Source organism: Ceratotherium simum, chromosome 20, assembly GCF_057802395.1.
Source record: "Ceratotherium simum simum isolate JZ-2026a chromosome 20, ASM5780239v1, whole genome shotgun sequence".
Taxonomy (NCBI): domain Eukaryota; kingdom Metazoa; phylum Chordata; class Mammalia; order Perissodactyla; family Rhinocerotidae; genus Ceratotherium; species Ceratotherium simum.
In genome coordinates, this window is record NC_141919.1 from 23,039,629 (window position 1) to 23,063,073 (window position 23,445).

The 23,445-nt window shown below is 39.9% G+C and overlaps 1 pseudogene; it reads left to right on the plus strand.

The window, feature by feature from the left end:
* LOC101401363 (transcription initiation factor IIA subunit 2 pseudogene) overlaps nucleotides 1–22,914 on the plus strand; it is a 30,019-nt pseudogene extending 7,105 nt beyond the window's left edge.
* The last annotated feature ends 531 nt before the right edge of the window (nucleotides 22,915–23,445 follow it).

Here is a 23,445-nt window from a genome sequence, read left to right on the forward strand (position 1 = left end):
AGGTTGCAGAGAATCCAGTCACCAATCTATGCAGGCCCACAAGTTGCCTGAGGGCTTGTTGTCGGGTGGGGCCAGTCTCTAGGGTGGGCTGCTTGCCCTGGCTGAGCTGGATTAAATTGGTGCTCTAGCTGGAGGGGCAGACCCTGGGCTAGCCGGCCTCAGGGAGAACTCCAATGGCGTCTGTGTCAGCACGCCTACACTGGGCCACAACAGTGGCCGCTGCCAATGTCCCAGTCCCTGGAGAGGTCTCACCTCTCACCGAGATGCACTCAGGGCCTATTAGGTGAGTCTCTTTTCACCACAGCACTGTGCACCTTTCTTTCTGGTGATTTTAGGATGCTTTCTGAAACGGTTGAGTTTGCACACGGGCCCTTCAAGAGCTGGTTTTAGTTTCTTTGTGAACCGGGTTTTCTGGGGGTGCTCCCCAATGCTTTAGTAGCAGGCAAAGTCAGATATTATGCTGCTGGTCTCGACTGTGCTGGGTCCACAATATGCCCACAGCGGGGGCGCTCCCCGGCTCAGGGCCCCGCGCCTCCAGGGAGGGCTGCGTACCTGTGAGCTGCTCCCGGTGGCCGTGAAGCTGGCGGCTTGTGAAGGCGGCGTTTTTCTCTCCAGAAGGGAGTCTCTGCCTCTTCCACCTCAGTTAGGATTGTCCGTTGTTGCAGGAGTTCCTCTCATCCAGTTTTCAGTTCTGTCTCAGGGGTAATTTTTCCACAAGTAGTTGTAAATTGGCTGTGTCCACAGGAGGAGGTGAGTTCCGAGTCTGCTTACGCCGCCACCTTGACTTCCCCTCCCTGAACCCCTAAGATTTTCTAGCTTCTGGTTCATTGTATTAAAAAAATATTTATTTGGAGCTGGCCCTGTGGCCACGTGCTTCACATTCCATGTGCTCTGCTTTGGTGGCCCAGATTCATGGGTTTGGATCCCAGGCATGGACCTCCACCACTTGTCAGCCATGCTGTAGTGGTGACCCACATACCAAATAGAGGAAGATTGGCACAGATGTTAGCTCAGGGCTAATCTTCCTCAGCAAAAAAAAAAAAAAGAAAGAAAAGTTTATTTGACAAATTGTTAATATAGAACACATAATCTTTTATTTAAATAATGTCAGAAAAGGGAGGTTCTAAAACTTCATAAACTTCATTCACCAATTAATTTCAATATATCTGACAGGTTTTTTTTTTAGTGTTTTGGAATTTATGCATCTACTAATACTATATAGCATCTTTTGAATGTTTACTACATGCCATTTATTGTTTAACAGTTTTACATTGTATCAAGGGCTTATTGTGCCTGTACTATTTTTATGTCCGTTTTTCAGATGAGAAAGCAGAGGATTAATAGGTCATATGGCTAGAAAGTGATGAAGCCAGGTATTTTTTCTTTCAGAGGCCACATTTTTTGCTTTCAGAAGAAAACATTAAAATCTATGGATTAGAAAAAATATATCCATTTAATTGGTTAGATTCTCAAGGCAGTAATCTATTCTTATCTATCCCTAATCTCTATTGTGTGGCCTTCTATGGCAATGAAGAATGAGGGTTTGCTTGGTTTAGTTACTTCATAGACTAGAAGACCACTGTGAAGTCATGCACTAGATTCTTTTTTCAACTTAAAAAAATATGATTTGAAATTTCGGGGCTCAGAAGCCTTAGAAATTTTCACTGTGGAATCTTCTAGTGCCCCGTATGAAGTCCACTGGGTCCAGTCTCAGGTTATGGTCCCATGCAGGGTAGTGTGGTATAACTCCAGGGGGCACCATTCTTGTTACTGTCTATTTAAATGCTCCCCAATGCAGATGACACCCCTGGAGTTGTATGATGTCAGGGCCATGGTCCTATGTGGCCGCATTCTGTTTAACTACCTTCCTGATGTCAGAGCTGCCACATGTTCCACCGTCTCTCAGTAGGCCCAGATTGGCTTATTAAAGTATGAACTTCAAGTGTGGATGGACCTGATTCTGCATGGCTCCCAAGGCATGGATTGTAGAGCTCTCTAGCTTTTGAGGTGGAGAACACAGGGGCAGGAGACGGGCCATTCAAAGGTAGGATCAGCTTTGGTGTCACAAATATGTTGTGTTCTCCCTATTTTTTCTACAGAATCTGCCATTGATTGGCATATATGTCTGCACCATTTGGTGACCATTTCTTTCTACAGTCTCAGAAATGCAGAATTTTAAGAGGGGGTTGTAATGTGCTAATGTGACATCAGATGTTTCCCTTGTTGACTAATATTCATAGAAAAGGGAGGCAAGGGCAGCAATTTTCCAGGGATTGTTTTGCATTTTAGTCCTGTTACAATAAACAGATTCCCACAGTGACTTTGCCATTCTTTTCAACTTAACTTATTCTCATAGACATTTTTGCATTACCTACTATGCGCCAAGAGGGTGCAAAGATTCCTGCTCTCTAGGAATTTAAGATTTGCTTGTCTACCAATGGATAATATTTTTTTTGAGCAGTGATTTACTGAAATTCTATTTATTTATACAGATAATATGTATGTTACTTAAAACTTTAGGGGACCTATAAGGTTGGACAATAGGACAATGTAACTAAATGACTTCTTAAATGTGAAAACTCGAAATTGTGAATATTTCAATATTTCTGAAAACTATAGAAGGTATTTTCATTTGAAGTCCCCATCTATCTGCTGTTGGTTTTCTTATTCCCTGTTTCTCCTGCTGGGGACTCCCTACATGGCTCTCTCTTCTCCTGCTGGCTCTAGGACTTTGGGACTTTTCGTTTTCTTCGTATCAGCCAGGAGCTAGTCTAAAACACATCTTTTAACTACCCCCAGAGCTCCATTAACTTCATATCCTAGTCTGTCAAATGCTCAGTAGTGAGTGGGCCTGGCTTGGTGTTGAGTCTGCACCCACTGAATTCTCTGGACAAACTGAAGCAAAGTCTATGACTTTCCCCTCCCCTTAACTTTGATATCCTGACTGAAGCTCTGTGTCCATGGCCAGGACAGGGATGCCCAGGCCTGGTGATGGCAGGCCTCATGGTCCTAGCTCCCACTGCAGCCCCTGTCAGCATCCATCCATCTGGCTTTGGATTGTTGTCCTGGGCAAACATCAACAGCAGATTTTGAAACCTCTGTTGACTTCCTCTCTTCATCCAGGATGCCATGAACCGGCCCCCTCTGGACAGCTGATGTGAGCTCAGAGAATACGAACTACAATGGACCCAGTGTATAAATTGTAGACACAACTGATCTGAAATCTGCATAATCTGAAAATTAAAAAATTGGAAATTTTTTCTGTATTATCTCTCTCTCTTTTATTTTTTTTGCCGAGGAAGATTCACCCTGAGCTAACATCTGTTACCAATCTTCCTCTTTTTTTGCTTGAGGAAGATTAGCCCTGAGCTAACATCTGTGCCAGTCTTCCTCTATTTTATATGTGGGTTGCCACCACAGCATGACTGATGAGTGGTGTAGGTCTGTGCCTGGGATCTGAACCCAGAAATCCGGGCTTCTGAAGCAGAGCACACTGAACTTAACCACTACACCAGGGGGCCAACTCCATCTCTCTTTCTTTTTTAAATAGAAAAGATATAAAACATAAGCTGAGTTTGTGAGATGGCCTTGGCCTTGATGCTCTCCCCTCCCCACCATGGGTCTTTGACCTCTTTAATGAAACTGGGCCAGAGGATTCAAAGATATATGAAGTCATGGTTGGCGTACTCTAGTAAGTCATGGACTCAGCTGGCTTAGGGTCAGAGTTCTGTTCTGCTTTTTGTACAGGACCCCGTGTAATACCGCTATGGTTCTCTCTTGTGATCCAGCATAGCATCACTGGGTTTGGGAGCTCTCCAAGCTCTACCTCTCTTCTGTGAGGTCTCCAGTTTGCCTTAGTTTCCTATGTGATTATCGGTTCTTGCTGCTGGAATCCTTGTTCCTTCTCCCATTCCTCCCCATGCTTTAGGCTTGCATTCTTAGATTTTATGCCTTTGGGCCCAAAGTACTACAAATCTCCCATAATTCTGGAAAAAAATGGGGGTTATAGTGTTTGGAATAAAAGCATTTTACTTTTCATTTTCCAGGAATCAGTAATATGTCAATCATTCATTCATTCATTTGAACAACTGTGGGACTATTGAGGACCTTCTATGTGCCTGAGAATGTTCTAAAAATTAAGAATATAAGGTTAAAAATCTTTGTCCAGACCATATAGAAATCTGTACTGTTTTCTCATTATTCTTCAGCCATGTATAAGGCTTACGTCTCAACTAAACAGACTTGAGGGCAGAGACTGACTCTCATAGGCAGTTGAATTCACACAGTTAATGGCTTTCTTTCCATCTCCTTTAGAGTTGCTCAGCCTGATGGTGATTTTGAGGGGCCAGGAAGACTTGGAATCCTTGTCCACCTGAGTGTAACAGTATATTGCAGAGTAACTTCAATTTGAAGTCACATGGGAGGACCAGTTTCCTAGGGCAGCATATTTAGGGTGTCATATTTTCTAGGATGGTGCAATGACCATGTCACGTGATTTTTTTGGGGGGAAGAGAATCAGTCAATTAAATTTAGTTACTTAACTAAATATGATCTTATTTTAAAATCTTTTAAGTCTTTTCACAAATCAAAATATATCCTTGTCAAACTGGGAATCCTGAATTTTGTTTAGAAGAATATGCAGGGACATGATGTAAACGTACATTGATAGTTTTTAGTATTATCTCAGCACAGTTGACATTGAACTTGACCAGCAATTAACTCTGACAGGAGTTTCCATCTTTAAAAGTTTGCATGGCTAAGTACACCAAAAGGAAAGTAGAGGAAGTCCCAACCATGGGTTTGCTTTCTGTTAAATGGAGTGTTTTCATGGATCTCGTTAAAGATCATATCTACAAAAAGAATTGGGTGCATTGTTTTGCCATAAAAGAACTTTATAAAAGTAGTTTCCCCCCCTGCCTCTCCCCTTCTGTATGAACCTGAGCAAAATCAAATGTGGTGGTGTGCTAGGTAATAAAAATGGGGGCTACTGACAGTCTAGAGAGTCTTGATGTTACCTGGGACAGGTCTTGTGCGTTTGGATCTTTTTCAGGCGTACAATGGAGCGGGGTGGAGTTTTTGGCCTGGCAACTGATGTGCTTGATTAGCTAACAGCATCAAACCAAAACTGGCCAAGGCTTGGCGGTGGATTTCACTACCCCCTGCAGACTCGTCCAGAGTCCTTCTAAACTGACTGGAAGCATGGAATTGCCGTCTTTCGTGTATCCAATCTGCTTTTTTGTTGTACACTCTCTGGCTTCGCTCATCATTTTTGCTGCAAAAGAAGGGAAGTCCAGTCATTTTTTTCTGCCCCTCAGGAAAGGCCTAGTTCTTATTGTCTCCTCAGTTCCTGGCAACAGCCAACTCCTCAGGCTTAGAGAGAAAAATGAAACCATAGAGGAGAGAGACGTCTGCTGGAGTGTTTATGCCCACATTTAATGCCTGACTTGGGTTAGCATAAATCCAAAGACAAAGGCATTTTATTTTCTGATGAAAATTTCTCTTTCTGACTTTTTTTTTTTGAGAGGAGAGGATGATGGGATGGGGTCGGGGGAGAAATCCAGCAGGGACTATGTACAGTGTGGTTCAGAGCTTAATAAATATGAGACATAGTATGGAAACAGAGGTTATACACCTCCCCTTAGGCCTTGAACAGAATTTGTGAAGCATCAAAATGGGCTTGAAAGATCCCAAATATGACTTACCTAGACTTCTGACGTAGGTAAATAGCCTTGATTGAACCAGTGTTAACTACCAGACACTGTATGAGCACTTCATGTGCGTTTCATATAATTTTTACAACAATCCTATGGGGTAGATCCTATTAGCACCATTTTCAGATGAAGAAAATGAAGTTCTGAGCAATCAAATAATTTGTTAAGGTCATACAACTGGTAAGTGACTGAGCTGGGATTCCTACCTTCCTTAAAGCCTCCTGGATTCCCCCAATGAGGATTTCATAACTCTATTGAAAGAAATACCAAGGTACCCTTGAGTATACTGGCTGCAAACATCCAGTTACACATCCTTGAAGCCAGATGATGTTTAGCATTGGTGAGTAGAATGGCTCCAACACTGGGGTGGAGGAAACAAGGCATATAAGTAAGGAGTGTTTATGATGGAAATCAAAACAGGCAGGGCTCAGGCAGAGATCTTGCATAGTGTCCCTTCGTACCTGGGGTCCCATCTTTTTTGTGAAGAGCAGAGCAGCTACTTTTCGTTTTCTTGGAACCTCAAGATCGTAGGGAGCGGAAAGGTCTGACAACACAATGGTCTGTGTGTGAAATGCTGATGCTCAGTTGTGTGTAAGGTGTGTGTTTGTGTATGCAAGGGCACTAGTGGTGGTTGGAATCTTTTTCCCTCCAGAACACCCAGCAAACCTCAGAGAAGGAGGCTTCTTGGCCAAAATCTATCTCCAAGGAGAGACAGACATGGGTAGCCACTAGCAGATGATGCCAAGATTGGTTAGGAACCCCAGCTTCATATGCTCACTCATTTCACAAACTCAGAAAACTATGTCATATATAATATGGATCAAAAAACATGGAGATGGAGAGTGAACTCTGGGAAAAACCACAAGATCTGGGAAAAGGCTGAGGTTATTTCAGAAATTATTTTGAATAAGGTGTCAGGGTTTGGCTCAAAAGATACTTTATGTCTAGCATGTTCATCTTTCATGTAGCTTAGAATAGGCTGTTGAACAGTGAACTAGGTGCTCAACTTGAGTGAGGATCTTTGCTCTCTTGCTATTCAAAATGTGGTCCATGGCATTGCATCAGCTGGAAGCTTGTTGCAAATGCAGAATTTTGGGTCCCATCCAGACCTGCTGAGTCAGCGTCTGCATTTTTAAAAGATCCCCTCTTATCTAGAATAAGAGAGAAGCCACAAGAGAAGTAAGCACAGTGAAGTTTGAGAACTACAGTGCTAAAACATACTAGACATAACATGGTTTATCAAGGACATTGATCAGTGGTCTCAATCCTGGCTGCTCATTCGAATCACTTGGGCAGCCCCACCCCAGACCAATTAAATCAGATTCTTTTGGAGTAGGGCTCAGGTATTGGCATTTTTAAAATTTTAAAATGCCATAATGTGTAGCATTATGAATGCTGCATATGAATGTGGGAATGTTGCTTTTTGATTGGAGTTCTGAGCGAGTTGGTCTCTGACATGGTACTACTAAACGTGTTCATTAGTGATTTAGGAGAGTTAGTATAAGATATACTGACTCTATCTGCCAATATTAGGGAATTGCACAAGATTGCTAGCTAACATCCTGAAACCCATCAGGACTAAAATGTTAAGCGACTGTGACAAGAGGGGAGAAAGTGTGGACAAGTTTAAGAGTCCTACTAGGTCTCAGAGGACCTCCATCCTACTACATCAGAAAAATATCCAAAGGTCAAAGTGAATTGCAAGTGAGCAATGATTCAGCAAGGGAGGGCTGTGATTAAAAAGACACAGAAAAATTAGAGCATGTGAAATGCGAGGAGTGAGAAATCATGACATAATCTTCCCCTGGTACTTGATACGGTTAGGACTTTATATGGCGTTGTCTGAGTTAGGATGCTGGGCCTGAAGTGCAATTATGGTGAACTTTGGATCCTTTCAAAGGAGACTAACAAATATCAGGCATGAAGTAAAGCAAAAAAGGCGGATTTTATTTAGCATGTTGAAAAGAAGGCTAAGGGGAGAACTTAATATTTTTCAAATATAGGAAAAAGTGCTTTCGTATGAAAAAAGGTGATTAGCTGATCTCTTTTACCAGAAGAGATTAGAAAAGGGAATAGACGTTAGAAAGAGCTTTCCGACATACAATGTGAGGAGATTGTGAAAAAGAGTATGCGGAAAAGAAACCTGTATAGGCTAATGCTGCTTTGGGGCCCAAGAGGCAAAAATGGATCTTAATAATATATCTGGAACACGAGGCCCCCTACCAAAGGGTAAATAAGAGACTCTTGTAACTTGCTTTCTCCATATAGGTAGTGAGATATTGTCCTGGAATTCTGCAAATAGTCACACAATGACAAAGTTGGTGTTCCTTGAGTTTGCTAAACACCTTAGCCAATTTTGATTTCTGCATACCCAGTTTTAGCCAACTAGGACTATAGGAAAACTTATTTATCCTGATAAAGGGCATCTATAAATTACCTTCAGCAAATATCTGACTTGATGGAAAACATATGTAAGCATTATCTTTAAGATTGCTAACAAGACAAGGATGCCCTCTATAAACATTTTTATTTGACATTGCATTGGAGTTCCCAACCAACATGTAAGATAAGAAGAAGATATTAAACATATATAAACATTAGAAAGGAAGAAACAAAGCTATAGTTCACAGATAACATGAATAACTAGGATTTATTAGAAACCCCTAATGAATCTATAAATAAATGATTGGAATTGCTTGGAGAATTTGGTGATGTTGCTGGATATGAAAATCAATTTAGTAAAGCCAATCACATTTCTATATGCTAACTACAATTGAAAATAGTTTTAAAAAGATAGCATTTATGATAGAATTTAAAAAATTTCAAGTACCAGAGTTTAACTTCCAGTGATGGCAGACTAGGATATTTCAGACCAACTCTCAGAGAAAAGCTGAACAAAATACAAAAAATAAATGTTTGAAGGTGCAGAGAGTTATGTAGGCAGAATTGTCAGATCCAAGATCTAGAATAAGAGGGAAGCCACAAGAGAAGTGAGCTCAACATTTGGGGGCTGCTTTTCACCTTTAGGCAACTATAGATTCTGAAAACAAAAGCAATGGCTGAGAGATCCAGAAGCTGACCAGAGCCTTCAGCAGTCTTATAGAACTGGAGGGACAAAAAGTAGAGTTCAAGCTCCATCAAAAAGAGATGCCATGATAAACACCCCAAGCTTTCAGTTAGAACCCCACAGCTCTACACACTAGAAGTAAGAGTGACTCAGAATTAGACAAGTCCTCATAGGACTGAAGCTCAAGTCAGCTTAATCCTGATTGGACCTTAACTGCTTGTAAAATTAACTGCAAATTAAATTCTATCTGGAGGATAACAACATCATCCAGAGCAGCATATTACCTCTACAATTTTTCCTAAAAAATGTCCTGTATGCTATTAAAAATAATTAGATATACAAAAGACAAGATGACAGAAAAAAAAAAAATTACAATAAAAGCAGACCCTGAAGGGAGGGCCAGTTATTTAAGTTATGAGATATAGACTTTAATATAAATTTAAAATAAATTCAATACTAAAATTAAGAACTCAATGGATGGGTTTAACTTCAGATTAGACAGAGCAGAGGAGAGAATGGATAAACTGGTAGATCAGAATAAAACATCTGTAGTGAAGAATGAAATGGAAAAGGATGGATAATTTTAGAAAGAGCATAAGAGATACGTGGAACAGAGTAAAAATGTCCAACAAAAGTTGATGAGAGACTATGCGGTAGAAGCAGTATTTGGAGAAGTAATGGCTGAGAATTTTCCAAAACAGATGAAAGATTTCAAGCTACAGATTCAAGAAATGTTATGACTTTTCCACACAGAAAAAGTAAAATCATATCTGGGCACATTATTTTTCTCTGTCTCCATGGTTCTGATGTTTCTTTTTGATAAGCTGTCAGTCTTGTTGTTGCTCTTGTGAAGGTTCTACGTCTCTTTTCCTCTGACTTGCTATACCCAATAGGTGGTTATTGGTAGAGGGGAAGAAAATAGACCACTTGAGTAGAATAGAGAAACCGGAAATGGACCCATGAGTATAAGGGCATTTGTTATGGTTATTTGGGAAAGTGGAAGAAAAAGGATGTGTTTTTAATAAACGATGCTGAGACAATTACTTATACATTTGGAAATAAATGAAATTCGATTCCTACCTTACATGATACTCAAAGATTAATTTCAGGTACACTAAAGACCCTAATGTAAAAGGCAAGACTGTAACATGTTTTGAAATTAAAATAGGAGAATGTCATTGTGACAGGGTAGAGAAGGATTACTTAAATAAGACACAAAAGCATAACCTATTGATTGGTTAGATAATTGATTAAAGTAGTCTAAAATTAAGAATTCTTATTCATTAAATATACCAAAAATTGTATGAAAATATTATTCAGAATATAGAAACTTCTACTAATGAATAAGAAAGAGAAGCAATCTAATAGAAAAGTGGGCAAATGAAATAAATAGCAATTTTACAGAATCAATTTCACATGACAAATGGATAAATGGTCAATTTCATTACTAGTCAGGGAAATGCAAATTGAAATCACAATGAGCTACCATTTCATACTGAACTATTAGACAATACCAAGTGTTAACTAGGATAAGAAGATATAGGAATTCTCATCTACTGCTGTTAGAAGTAGAAATGTGTATAACCATTTTGGAAATGAGTTCGGCAATGTTGAAACATGAGCATGCCCTATGACCTACACATTACATGACCAGGTATATATCTTAGAGAAAATCTTGCGTGTGTGCACCAGGAGACATGTACAGAGATATTCATAATGGTACCTTTTCTTACAAGCAAAAATATATAACATATATATTTATATAAGTTATATACATAAATAAAATATATAATGATATACAAATAACCCAATGGTTTATTGTCATGGTTAATATTATGTGTCAACTTGACTTCACTGTGTGGTGCCCAGACTGAACATTATTTCTGGGTGTTTTTGTGAGGATGTTTCTGAATGAGATTAGCATTTGAAATTGGCGGACTAAGTAAAGTAGATTACCCTCTCCATGGGTAGGCATCATCCAATCTGTTGAAGGCCTAAATAGAACAAAAGCCAGAGGAAAGAGGAATTCACCCCTTTTGCTCCCTGCCTGCCTGTTTGAGTTGGGACATCTGTCTTCTCCTGCCTTTGGACTAGTTCTTACACCATTCATCAGCTCCCCTTGTTCTTAGGCCTTCAGTCTTGGACTGGAATTACACCACCAGCTTTCCTAGGTCTCTGGCTTATAGATGGCAGATCATAGAACTTTTCAGCCTCCATAATTGCATGAACCAGTTCCTCATTGTGTGTGTGTATATATATATACATATATACATAAAATAATAATATCTCTCTCTAACTATCTATGACAGAACCAATAGGATATATATTGATTCTGTTTCTCTGGAAAATCCTAATAGATTTATCAAAAGAAAGACATATACTTAGACCGTGGAATACTATACAGCAATAAATATGAAAAACATTTATGTGCATCAACAGCGATCAAGCTCACAAACATATTGAATTAAAAAAAGAAAATCACTAAAGAAGAATATTGGTATAATTCCATGATTGTAAAGTTCAAATATAGACAACTAAACTACGTACTGTTTCAGGATACCTACGTAGGTGGAAAACACTATCAATTACCAACATGGTTACCTCTAAGGAGGAAGGAATGGGTTGCAATCAGTGATGTATACAAGTGGCTTCTGGGGTGTGGTATTGTTGGGTTTCTTGAAATGGATGGTGGGCGGTCATTTAACAAAAACGCCACAGCAACCTCTCTTCCTTGTGCAGGGCTGGATGGTGTTGCCCGGTGAGTCTGTAGTCACCCACATCCTAGAAAAGAATGTGCATTGTGAGTCAGCTAAATCTTTTGAGCCAATTTTGGTTTCAGCCAGATCTCCAGTTGTAAATTTCCTTTTAGCTCTCTCCTCTTCAAACTCTCCACTCGTATTCATTTGAAAACAAAACCAACCCATCACATTTCAAATCATTTGTGACCAAATTGCCAAAATACAATTTTGGTACAGTTACTTGTTTTCACAAGGTCTTTGGAGACTATTTGTGACATTATTTAAAGTTATTCTCCTTCTGCATTGCCCAACAAATTCTGCAAAGTTTGGGATGATTCACTTTTTCTAGGCTGAAGGCCTCCATGCAAGGTCAAGTTATGATTTTCTCTCTATTTGTACTCCATGAACATTAAGGTTTCACCCTCCTGTACCACATATATATGTCAATTCTCCCGAGTCCAGGGGAGGACCTTTCTGGTCAGCTGTAGGAGCCCAGGTCAGTGCCAACCCAGGGCTTCAGAAAACTCCCTCTGAAGGAAGAGCCTGGTGTCTCACAGTGGCTTTCAGTTCAGAGGTGACCCTTTATGACCCTCTCCAACATCATCCATTGTTTATACAAGCTACTGGGTCTTCCTCTAACTATTGTGAGTAGAGGAGGGTGGAGAACAGGAGGGAGTGTGTGTGATTCCATGAGGGAGGCTGAGTTTTCACAAAGACTCAGTTCTACTCATCATTTGTCTTCCCCTGCCTACTCCCAATCTTTAATCCTTACAAACCTTTCCCCAATTTGGTAAAATATAGTGGATTTCAGCATTTCTCTCCTTCCTCATGTTTTGGTGCTAGAGGGTACCTAGCATCTCAAAAATCTGGGGAGGAGGGGAGATGGAGTTACAGCCCCCTGGAGTGAGGAGAGGGGTGAGTAGTGGGAGGAGGGAGGATTATTTGTGTTTTCCAGACAGCGGCCCGTGCTTCAAGTCTGCCTGCCTTTGCTGGTTGGAAATCCTTGGTGAATATCACTTGCTTATTTCCTTCTGAATATTCATGAGTTACCCTGAGGTCTTTTATTACACTAGCAGCAACAGTGGCCACTGAGTTTTCCAATAAGAGAGGTGACGTCACCTCACGGCCTTAACGCACTTGTGGAGGCATAAGAATGTAAACTGCTCAAGCCCTCCACCTCAGACCCGGTTATGGCCAGACAGCTGGGAAAAGCACAGGGAGCAATTAAAACACCCTGTGTTGTTACAAAGGGAGAGCGCCCAGCCTCAGCCAACAGTCATACAAGCTTTATGGGTGGAGAAGGTCTGCGGAAGAAAAGACAGAGAGAGAGCCAGAGGAACGGGATTGTGGGGGGCTTGTGAGGTTTTTGAGGCGTTGTGGTAGTGTGTATTCTTCCAGATTCACTTGGGGTTATTTGTTTACTTAGATGGCGTTTAAAAACAGGAGGATCCTACCCAAGAACTTATCCAAGTACTTTCACACCTGTCTAACTGGAAATAGTTTGTGAATGCATCAATTAAAAGGGGTGTGTGTGTTTGGCTGGGACGGAGGAGCCGTAATGCAACAATGCAGCAACAGAACGGGAGGGAGTGGGATGCAGCTGAGCGTGGACCACTGGGAAGCCCTCATCCCAGGTGGAGCCCTGGGTCCCTGCTCTCTCTCCTGCCCAAGGGGCTTCTTTGCCGGGACCTCTGGGGGATGGAGAGCCTGTGACAGCTAAATCACTGCGTGCCGGGGAAGACCCTTGTGTTCCCTGGGCCTGCTTCTGTTTTACAGCCTGATGGATTTGGGCTCTCCCTTTCTGTCTTCAGAGGCCTACAATCCGCACCAAATGTTTCACATTACTCAGTGTGAAAAACCTCCTATTCTTTCAGATTTTTTACAAGTTCATACATCCGTGGAAACCCGATATTCCATATTTCATTCTGCTTCGTGGATGTCATTGTGAGGGATGCGGGTTCACATGCAACAGGCCTCTTCTGGCTTTGATCAGCTTGACCGCAACTAATTGTAAATGGAGAACAAATGAAAGAAATATTTACAAATTTCATGGGAATTCAGGCGGGGCCTAAGCCTTCCCTAATGCCTCCATTCACAGTAAATGTTTATTGAATACTTCGACTCTATTCACTTCAATATTTGTATAGTATTAGGTTTTAGCTTGTTCTGAAGGGATCCAGAAAGTTAGTAAAACGACCTTCCCCTTCTCGCCCCTTACCCTCTTCCCTTCTGCAAACTTCCTTTCTTTTGCGTCACCAAATCTGCTGCCTAAAGAAAACCAACTCAAATTCCAAAGCTACAGCTGTAAGAAAGGGAAGGAGAAAGAGAGAGAAAGAAGGGGAAAAAAAAGGACAGTAAAATTTAAAACAAATTTTGAGTTGCATAGTCGAGTTGGGAAAAGTCGAATGAAAATGTTCGAGATTTGTTCAAAATAAAGTCATAAATGCCCGGAGCCAAGTTCAGCAGCTGTTGGGTCAGGCCAGCTAAGGCCTGAAAGGCAGCACCGAGGAAGAACTGAATATTATGCAACTAATCAGCAGTTGCCTGGTTATGAAGAAACATGCATAGCCCTGTTGGAGGATTCTGATTTAGGCCTTTCCATTCCTAAGCACACTTTTCCAGGGGAATTTTTGTTTACTCGGGAACCAAATAACCTTTATGACTTCTCCCTGGAGGTTATGAAGAGGAGGCACTCTCTGGCTCGGAAGGGGTCAGCTGACCCCCTCTAGCTCACCTGCCTTATGGCATATGCTGGAAGCCCCATCAGACCCTAGCTTCTTCCCACTGCTGTCAAGAGTTGCCAGCACTTCCAGGGCAGCTTAGACAGATGATGGGCCAGATGCTGAAGGGAGGAGAGGGGGCGACCTCTCTCCAAGAAGTCCTTTGGCTACCACCTTGGATGGCAAGTCCTTCTAGGGTCAGCCAACATTGTTCTAATAAATGCTCTAACAACTGCTCTTTTAATTAGGAGCATTTCACATCTGTGTCTGCTGTACCCTAGGCCTGTTCTACTCCAGGAGTCATAAAAGTCAAGCTAGATTCTTTTATCCAGGGAGGCAGGCTTAACCTGCCATTCTCCACCCTTCCACTCAGACATGAAAGATGTGATTCAAGGATCACACAAACTAGACGATGAATGACCCAAACAACCTAAAAGTATGATGAGAGAGATGCATGCAGAGGAGGTGGTTGCAAGTATCTTAGGATAGACTGCTTGAAATAGAGCAGCAGAAGGCTGAGAAGAGGAATTGGACGTTGGAGAAGGAAGTCAACTCCAAAGCTGATGAAAAATGGGAATGAGATCCCAAAGGAGAGTTTCCAGAGCATTGTATTAGTACAAATTAACTTTATAAAAACAAATTTTAACTTCTACTCATTGGGGAGTCATCAGAGAAATCAACAAAGCCATTTTTAGGAGCATAAAAATCAGAAATCAGTGTTACATATTTTTAAATCATAGCTTTTTGTGTTTTGATTATACAGCATTGAGGAAATCCTTATTAATAAAGAAAATTAGCTTCAAATATCAGTTTTAAACAGTTCACTTTGCAGTTTTAAGGCTCTTTTTAATTAAACTGATCTAGAACTTTGAAGGACTATTCAATAGTTTTGTTTCAAAATTCAACACTGACATTTATTCACCTAATCAAAAATTCAGATAAGTACCCCCAAATTGTAAATAGTAAAACTATCTATATGAATACAAAATTATGAAACATGAAAAAATTCACTTGTTATCGTATAACTGACCATTGTGTATCAAAAAAGGGTGGCTGACATTTAATGAAGCATAACACACATATTCTATATTGAGTGTATTCGTTTTACATGAGTGGACATTGACAGGTCTGATTGAAAAAGAAGGCAGTATTGGGTCGCACATATTCTACCCAAAGACTTGTCTACAAAAAGTTGCTTCATTATTTCACATGCTCTAATGTGTGATACATGTGGACATTAAGATGCTTTTGTAAACATATCAAGCCTTTAGAAACAATTTTTACCAGTATTGGGGTCAGAGTGGGATGAGAAAATGAAGACTGTATCCATTCCTGTAGTCTTTCCAGTCACAGACCCAGAATTTCAAATCTAGGGGAGGGAAGGAAAAGTTCTGGCAAAGAAAGAGATTAAATCAACTTTTCTGGACCTCTTCTGCAGGCAGCAAGTCTATATCTTCAACACAGTCAGGGAACAGTACCCCATGAAGGTAACTTTGATATACTACCTCCAACATGAGACTTTTCCTTTTTGTTTTGTGAGAAAGATTAGCCCTGAGCTAACATCCGATACCAATCCTCCTCTTTTTGCTGGGGAAAGCTGGCCCTGGGCTAACATCCATGCCCATCTTCCTCTACTTTACATGGGATGCTGCCACAGCATGGCTTGACAAGTGGTATGTCGGTCTGTGCCCAGGATCTGAACCTGTGAACCCCAGGCCGCCAAAGCGGAGTTCTCAAGCTTAACCACTAAGCCACCTGGCTGGCCCCAGAAGACAGACGTTTCTTGAGAAGCAGTCTTCTCCTTATCCTAGGCTCCAGCTGTAGAATTCTCAGGCTGCCCTCTTGAAGACCCCTCTCTCTCTCTGAAGATTTTAGGAGGGCATGGCATCATGTGAATCTTGTTACAGGCTGAATGGAGGAGTGCCATGTACCAGCAATGCCCTTTTGACACCCTGGCTTTGGAGTGGTGCTCTATAGTCCCTATAAGCAGGACTGAACAGCCATCAATAGATCAGTACAACTGGAATTGTGCTAAACTTCTAGGAGTCAGTCCCTGAAAATCCCAAATCAGGCTAGACTGGCTAAATAACGCCTTGTTCTTCAAATTCTCTCCTCTTGCCTCTGAAGCTGCCACCTCTCACGCCTAGGAGTCTTCTTTTTTTCAAATAATTTCTTCCCAACAAAATGTGCTCTGATAGCCTTGTTTACCCTTAAAGGTAAATGGACAATAATAAACTGTTTTCATTTTCAAAAATTATTTGCAGGAAGTTAAATGGACAGAGCTGGGATGGTGGAACTTCTCAGCAATGCAGCAGAACAGGGAGCTGGTTTGAGGTGAACGAACAGCTCATCCTTGCATGTGGTCAGTTGGTGAGCGACACTGGTCTTGGCGAGTAAGGTAGTGCTCTGTAGGTTCAAATGCCAGGATAGTGTGGTGTTTAAGGACTTGATTTTGGACCCAGACTAGCCAGGTCAAATCCTATCTCTGCCATTTATTAGCTGAGTGATGGGCAAGTTTCTCAACTGCTACCTACCTCAGATTCCTCATCTATAAAATGGGGGAAATAACAGTGCCTACCTCATAGCATTGTTTTGAGAACTGAATGTGTTAACATATATAAAATGTTTAGCACATAATAAATGGAACATCAATATCAGCTGTTTTTATTATTTCAGGAGGCAAGAGGTATTTTCTTTATCAGAGCAGTTATTAAATTCCTGCTGCCATCTTAACAACATATGTTTATTGAAGTTAGATTTCTTTGCTCTTTAAGAGACATTCTCTACTTCGGGGCCGTTCTGGGACTAACAATCCTATCAATTTACATTTAATACTTGAGAGTTACTGCTATGTTTCCATGTAAATGTTTTAGTTATTATCTTATGAATTTTAATTCAATACAATATATATTTTAAATCATTTACGTATTTTAAAAAAGTATATGCCCCTTAAGAACTGAGAGGAGAAAATCCACCTACAATGCATTTGCAGATGAGTGCTCAATGACAAAGATCTTCAAACTTGCCTTAGCAGCATAAGTATCCTCAGACAATTTTCTTCAATGTGCCTTAAGTAAGAAAATGGCCTTTTTCCTAATTATCTGTTCTAAATATGGGGATTATAATTTTTCAATAGTCAGGTATCAAACGAATTGCTCAGAAACAAAATGAGAGCGTTTGTTAATCAGTGTTAATTCGTGGAGGCAGAAGGAGGAGATTGTGGACAATTATGAAGACGTGTTATTTACCTTTCTTATTAAGAACTTGTCTGGACTCCCACAAACAAGGTACCAAAGACACTTATTCTACCTACAATTTGAACTCTGAAAATTGTCCTGTGTCTGAGTGTTCTTAATGCCACCAGCATTTTTCTAAACCACAATTTAAGGAAGAAAAAGCAAGCAGGCAGCTTGCAAATGGTGCCTCTCTGTGCAAATGGACAACATTCCAGATGGAGTTTTATGGGCCTCCGCTTGCGTTAAGCTGACCAAAATGGGGGTGACCCAGCGACAATAGATCCCTTTATTGTATTGTTTTGATGCAGAACGAGTGGCATTCCTCAGGCCCCTTTTCATGTAACAGTCTGCCACAAAATATGTCTGTTCTCTTCTTACCTGCAGAACTGGGTTATATCAACTGCAACACTTTTAGGCTTATCTGATGGCAAATGAAAACTGATACTGGTGGGGAGGGTAATGACAACGTGGTTACCAGACAACCATTCACCCCTGACTCTAAGTTCTTTGAGCTGTTTCAGTTTAAATCTGGAGAAATATTTTGAGTAATGATATGCCCGTATATCCATGAATGTATTTATACAAGAAAAATAGAAAAATATGCACATATGTGTTCTTATGACATATATTATACACTCATGTTGAGATTAGACATTATATCATGATTATATATACGTACAGGTTTGTGCATATACCTGTTTACGTGCTGTAATGTGACTATTTGTATATGTGCATGTTTATATTGATATAGGTATATGTGGAGTAAAAGCATTTTCCATGCCATTCTGAACACAGTGCCTATTTGGCTATAGTGTGAACAAAACCCCAAGCCCATTGATTATGTGAATGCTGCCCATATAATATGTAAATCCTACAGGAATCGTAAATGTCAGAATTGCTGGAAAAGGGAGGCATTCTTAGACAAGTTCTAAACATTCCTTGTGACATCATGGTTTAATTGTCCTGGAGTGTAGCATGAGGTAGATTTGCACCTTTTTCTCCCCTTGAGTAGAAAATTTTCTCAGTAGAAAATTATAGGCCAAGTGACAAGGAAACAAGGATCTGTTGAAAATGAATAATCTATTTTAATTATTTTATGAATGATGACAAACATTATAAATATTCAGTAATTATATATGCTAATACACAATTCACTATATCCAAGTTTTCAATGGCAAATATTTTCTAGAATACTTTTATATAGTTACATCTACTATCTATGGAAATTATATCTTAGCTGTAGTCTTGAGTACATTTCAAAGAATCACACATCACTGGAAGTGAATCCAGATGCAATCAAATATAGAAACTGAAAACTGGCGGCCAGCACACAAGATTTTGCCTGCAACTCGGTTTTCTTTGGCCACTCTGTGTGTGTATGTGTATATATGCGTGTGTGTGTGTGTGTGTGTGTGTGTGTTTAACAGTTTTATTGAGGTTTTTAAAGTATACAAAATGATAGGTTTGGATAAAGGAATAATACACCGGAGAAACCATCATTACAATCACGATAATTAACATATTCATAACCACTAAAAGTTTCCTCCTGGCCCTTGGTAACCCCTCCTTCCTGTCCTCAGCCCCTCCAGGCAACCTCTGATCTGCTTTCTGTCACTACAGATGAGTTTGCATTTTCTAGAATTTTACGTGAATGTAATCATACAGTGCGCGCTCTTTTTCTATCTGGCTTCTTTCACTCAGTATAATTATTTTGAGATTAATCTAAAAGTCATAATAATTACAAAGGTTTTCTCCTACATTTACTTGTAAGTTTTATACTTTAGGTTTTACATTATGGTCTATATCCATTTAAATTTTTGTATGTGGTCTGAGGTATACATGGCAGTTCATTTTTTTTTATATGAATATTTAATTGTTTCAGCACCATTTGTTGGAAAGACTACCCTTATTCCGCCGAATTACTGTGGCACTTTCTCAAGCTGGGGCAGTTGTGGTCCTCACCTCATTTTCCATTTCGCAGAGGTCACTGTCCCTCATTCACTGATGTCCAGTGTCTTGAAATCATTGTTTCATATATTTTGTCTGTTTTTTGTTTGTTTCAGGTGAGAGGGTAATTCCTGCTACTCCATCTTGGTAAAAAGTAAGAATTAGGAGAAATCACATTCAAATCTAGATTTCTGGATTCTCATGAAAAATCTGCAGATTTGGCAAAATGAGACACACACTCCACACAGCATCAAAGGATTATGGAGAACCACAGCTCCCCACTTTCTCTGGGGCAGGAGGTCCCCAGTCCCTCACAGTTTACCCCTGGTTTGCTGCACTCACTTAAATTACCTACTCGACCCCCTTAGAGCTGATCAGTCCAAACTTCTCATTTTATTCAGGAGGAAAGAGAGAGAGGCAAAGTGAGATGGAATTAGAATCTGGGTTCTCTGGCTCCAAATCCAGTGGTTTCCACAGAGATTGAACAAGCATATTGTATTGTTGGTATGGAGATGAGCAAACTCAAGGTCTGAATAATTGCTGACATTAGATGCTCAATGCCTGTAACTCACACTCTTCCTACATTTCTTGATATTAACCTGTGAAATTTATTATAATTTAACTGTTGCCATATTTGGAAGCAAACTATGTGGCAGGATTTAACTGTTACTTAATTCCTTTCAAGGAATTGTTCATTCAGCAAAACCACCTTCTGAGGATTATGTTCATTTTACCTTATTAAATATACTGCCTGCACACCTATTAGAATGGCCAAAATCCAGGAACACTGACAGCAGCAAATGCTGGTGAGGATGTGGAACAACAGAACTCTCATTCATTGCTGGTGGGAATACAAAATGGAACAGACACTTTGGAAGACAATTGGGTGGTTTCTTATAAAACTAAAATACTCTTACCATCTGATCCAGCAATCATGCTCCTTGGTATTTACTCAAGGGTGTTGAAGACCTATTTCCACACAAAAGCCTGCAACGGATGTTTATAGCAGCTTTATTCACAATTGCAAAAACTTGAAAGGAACCAAGATATTCTTCAGTAGGTGAATGGATAAAGAAACTGTGGGAATCCAGACAATGGAATATTATTTAGCGCTAAAAAGAAGTGAGCTATCAAGCCATAAAACAACATGGAGGAAATTTAAATGCATATTACTAAGTGAAAAAAAAACAAACTGAAAAGGCTACATAATGAATGATTCTAACTATATGACATTCTTACTCCAAAACAATGGAGAGAGTGAAAAGATCAGTGGTTGCCGGGGGTTGGTGGGGGAGGAGGAGTAGAGGGCAGGGAGGAATAGGCAGAGCAGAGAGGATTTTTAGGGCAGTGAAAATACTCTGTATGATAGCATAATGATGAATACATGTCATTATACACTTGTCCAAACTCATAGGATATACAACACCAAGAGTGAACCCTAATGTAAACTATGGACTTTGGATGATGACGATGTGTCAATGTAGGTTCATCAGTTGTAACAAATGTACCACTCTGGTGGGAGATGTTGATAATAGGTGAGGCTATTCATGTGTCGGGGAGGAGGTGTATGGGAAATCTCTGTACCTTCCCCTCAATTTTGCTGTGAACCTTTAAATGCTCTAAAAAAGTAGTCTTAATAAAAAAATTAATAAATTGCCTGCAGCATTTATATTGTTTCAAACTCTCTTATGAGTTCCCACCATAAGATAATATTGAAATGACCACAAGGTAGAGAATATATTTGCAGTATTTCTCATCTATTCGTAACTTTTTCTTAGATTATCGAAGATGTTTGTATCAGTATAAATGGAGACATTCAATCCGTTAGCCTGGAAATTATGTGATTAAAAGATATACCTATCCTTTTCTTTTCCCAACTGATTAGCCAAAATATTATTAAACTCTCGTGCAGTGTACAGGAATAAAGGTCAAAAAACAAACCACAAAACCACTAAGAATCATGTGAAGTAATACTTTCTTAGTAGACATGTTGCAAAAATGCATATGACACATTTTTGGAAACAAGTCCAACATCTTACAAAAATCTGTCTTTTTACTCTCAGATGTTAGATGCAATGGAAATATAGACTGTGTAGAATAATTTATAACTTTTAATTTCATATTCTGGCTTAAAAAAATACCTTGTACAAAAAAACAGAACTGAAAGCATAATATGGAATTATTTTGCTATTATTTTACTGAGTTACCACAGATGACTATTTCTAATTTAAAAATAAAAAGGAATTGTTGAATTGTCTTATGATTTTCACACTTAGGATTATATTAGATACCTAACAGAAACTGTTTTACCTGCTTACAAGAGCTTTTAAAATTGCCTGTGTAACAATACTATACGCCATTCCAAAAGCAAAGTGGGAACATGCTTTTACTAAGATAGCAGATAACAGCAGACCTTGGGCTTCTAGGCACTCTGTCCTCTTCCATCCAGTGCCTGGAGAGCTGCACTGATGGATGGGACAGAACAGAGAAGCTCAGGGCATGGGTTTCTCCTTTCTAGAGCTGATAGTATTCGGCTGTAGGATAGTTTATGTAAGTTCCCAGCTGGTAAATTCTGCAGTTTTAACAGGTTTTTAAAGGAGTATTGGTCAAAACCACCAAGCAGCTCTTTCTGTTTCTTCCTTGTAAATTCTCTCTCTTCGTTCCCATTTTCTCTCTGTCTTTTCCCCTCCTACTCTCACCTTCTTAGGACTTGCTTTTTTCTAGATTCAAGCACGTCTATATTTTTCTTTCCTAGAGAATAGAGAAGTTTATCTTAAACGTATTTAAAAATCTGAAAAAGTCTTTTTTTTTTTAAAGTATAAAGTGGTCTTTCTAGCCACTGCAGAAAGAGAAAGCCGTGTATGTTCTCTGCTTCGTTTGCCAAAAGTAGTGCACAGGCTTTGTACATTCTGGTGCTTGCAGACTGTGAGATGTGGTCTCCAGAGCCTGTTTTAAAGATGATGGTGGGGGCCTCCTTGCCTCCTGGTGCGGTTTCACTTCTGGGTTCTGTGAGCACTTCCGGGTCGTGGGCCCAGCCCTCCAGTTTCTGGGGCTGCTGAAGAGGCTGTTGGGCAAAGTAAGCATCTCCTATTGAGTCCTAGCTGCATTGCTTCTGTCTCACCGGCCTTCCCTCCGCACAGGACATCAATAACTTCTTCCTCTTAAGCCACAGCTATCAGTTATACAGAAATACACTTTAGGAAACAGTCTTCTGGAGGGCCCAGATGAGTTCATTCAGTCTTAACAGATCATCTCCAACTTGCCCTTCAAGCTCCACTCAGTTAGAGAAGGCTATAAATTCAGCACTACACAGACACGCTGGGACAGAGGCGACGTCTCAGAAGTTCTGTACATATACACAGATTCTGTGATTATGTGTGGACTTTTGTATTGCATGATGTTGAATTCAGAGAGATGACAGAGCTTATTAAAGTGGATAAAGTGAAAATTGTAGCCTATGATGGTAAAAATACTTGCATCAGTACCACAGAATGAATAGAGAAAATTGGTGTGTAATGCTATCTTTTGTCATTAGGCATCACTTTTTGAAGAGCTGCATAGAAGAGACTTTAAAAAACATTATTCTAGAAATGCAGAGATGACTACACTGTGCCACACTGATTGGAGAATGTCAGTAGAGAGAAGCTTATAACTCTGTGGCCTCTTATATTATGTTTATTATGTAGCATGAAGAAACATAACTTTTTATGACAAATCAAAATTGTTGCCTCTCTAAGAATAGTATTTAATAAACTCATTTTAAAACTCAATGTGAGTAATAATTGGTGGAGCTGTTAAGCTGGCAATATGAAGATATTAGATAAACATTTTGCAAGAGCAACATATTCATTGTAAGGGGAGTTAGAAAAATGTATTATTTCAGTAAATTCATGTTAATTTTATCAATTGTAACTTTTGCAATTGATAAAAAGCATTAGTAAGGGGGGCAATAGCAAATTCTACTATTTTACTTAGAAAACCAATTTCTTAAAGTACAAAACCAGTGGTAACATTGACATGAGAAGC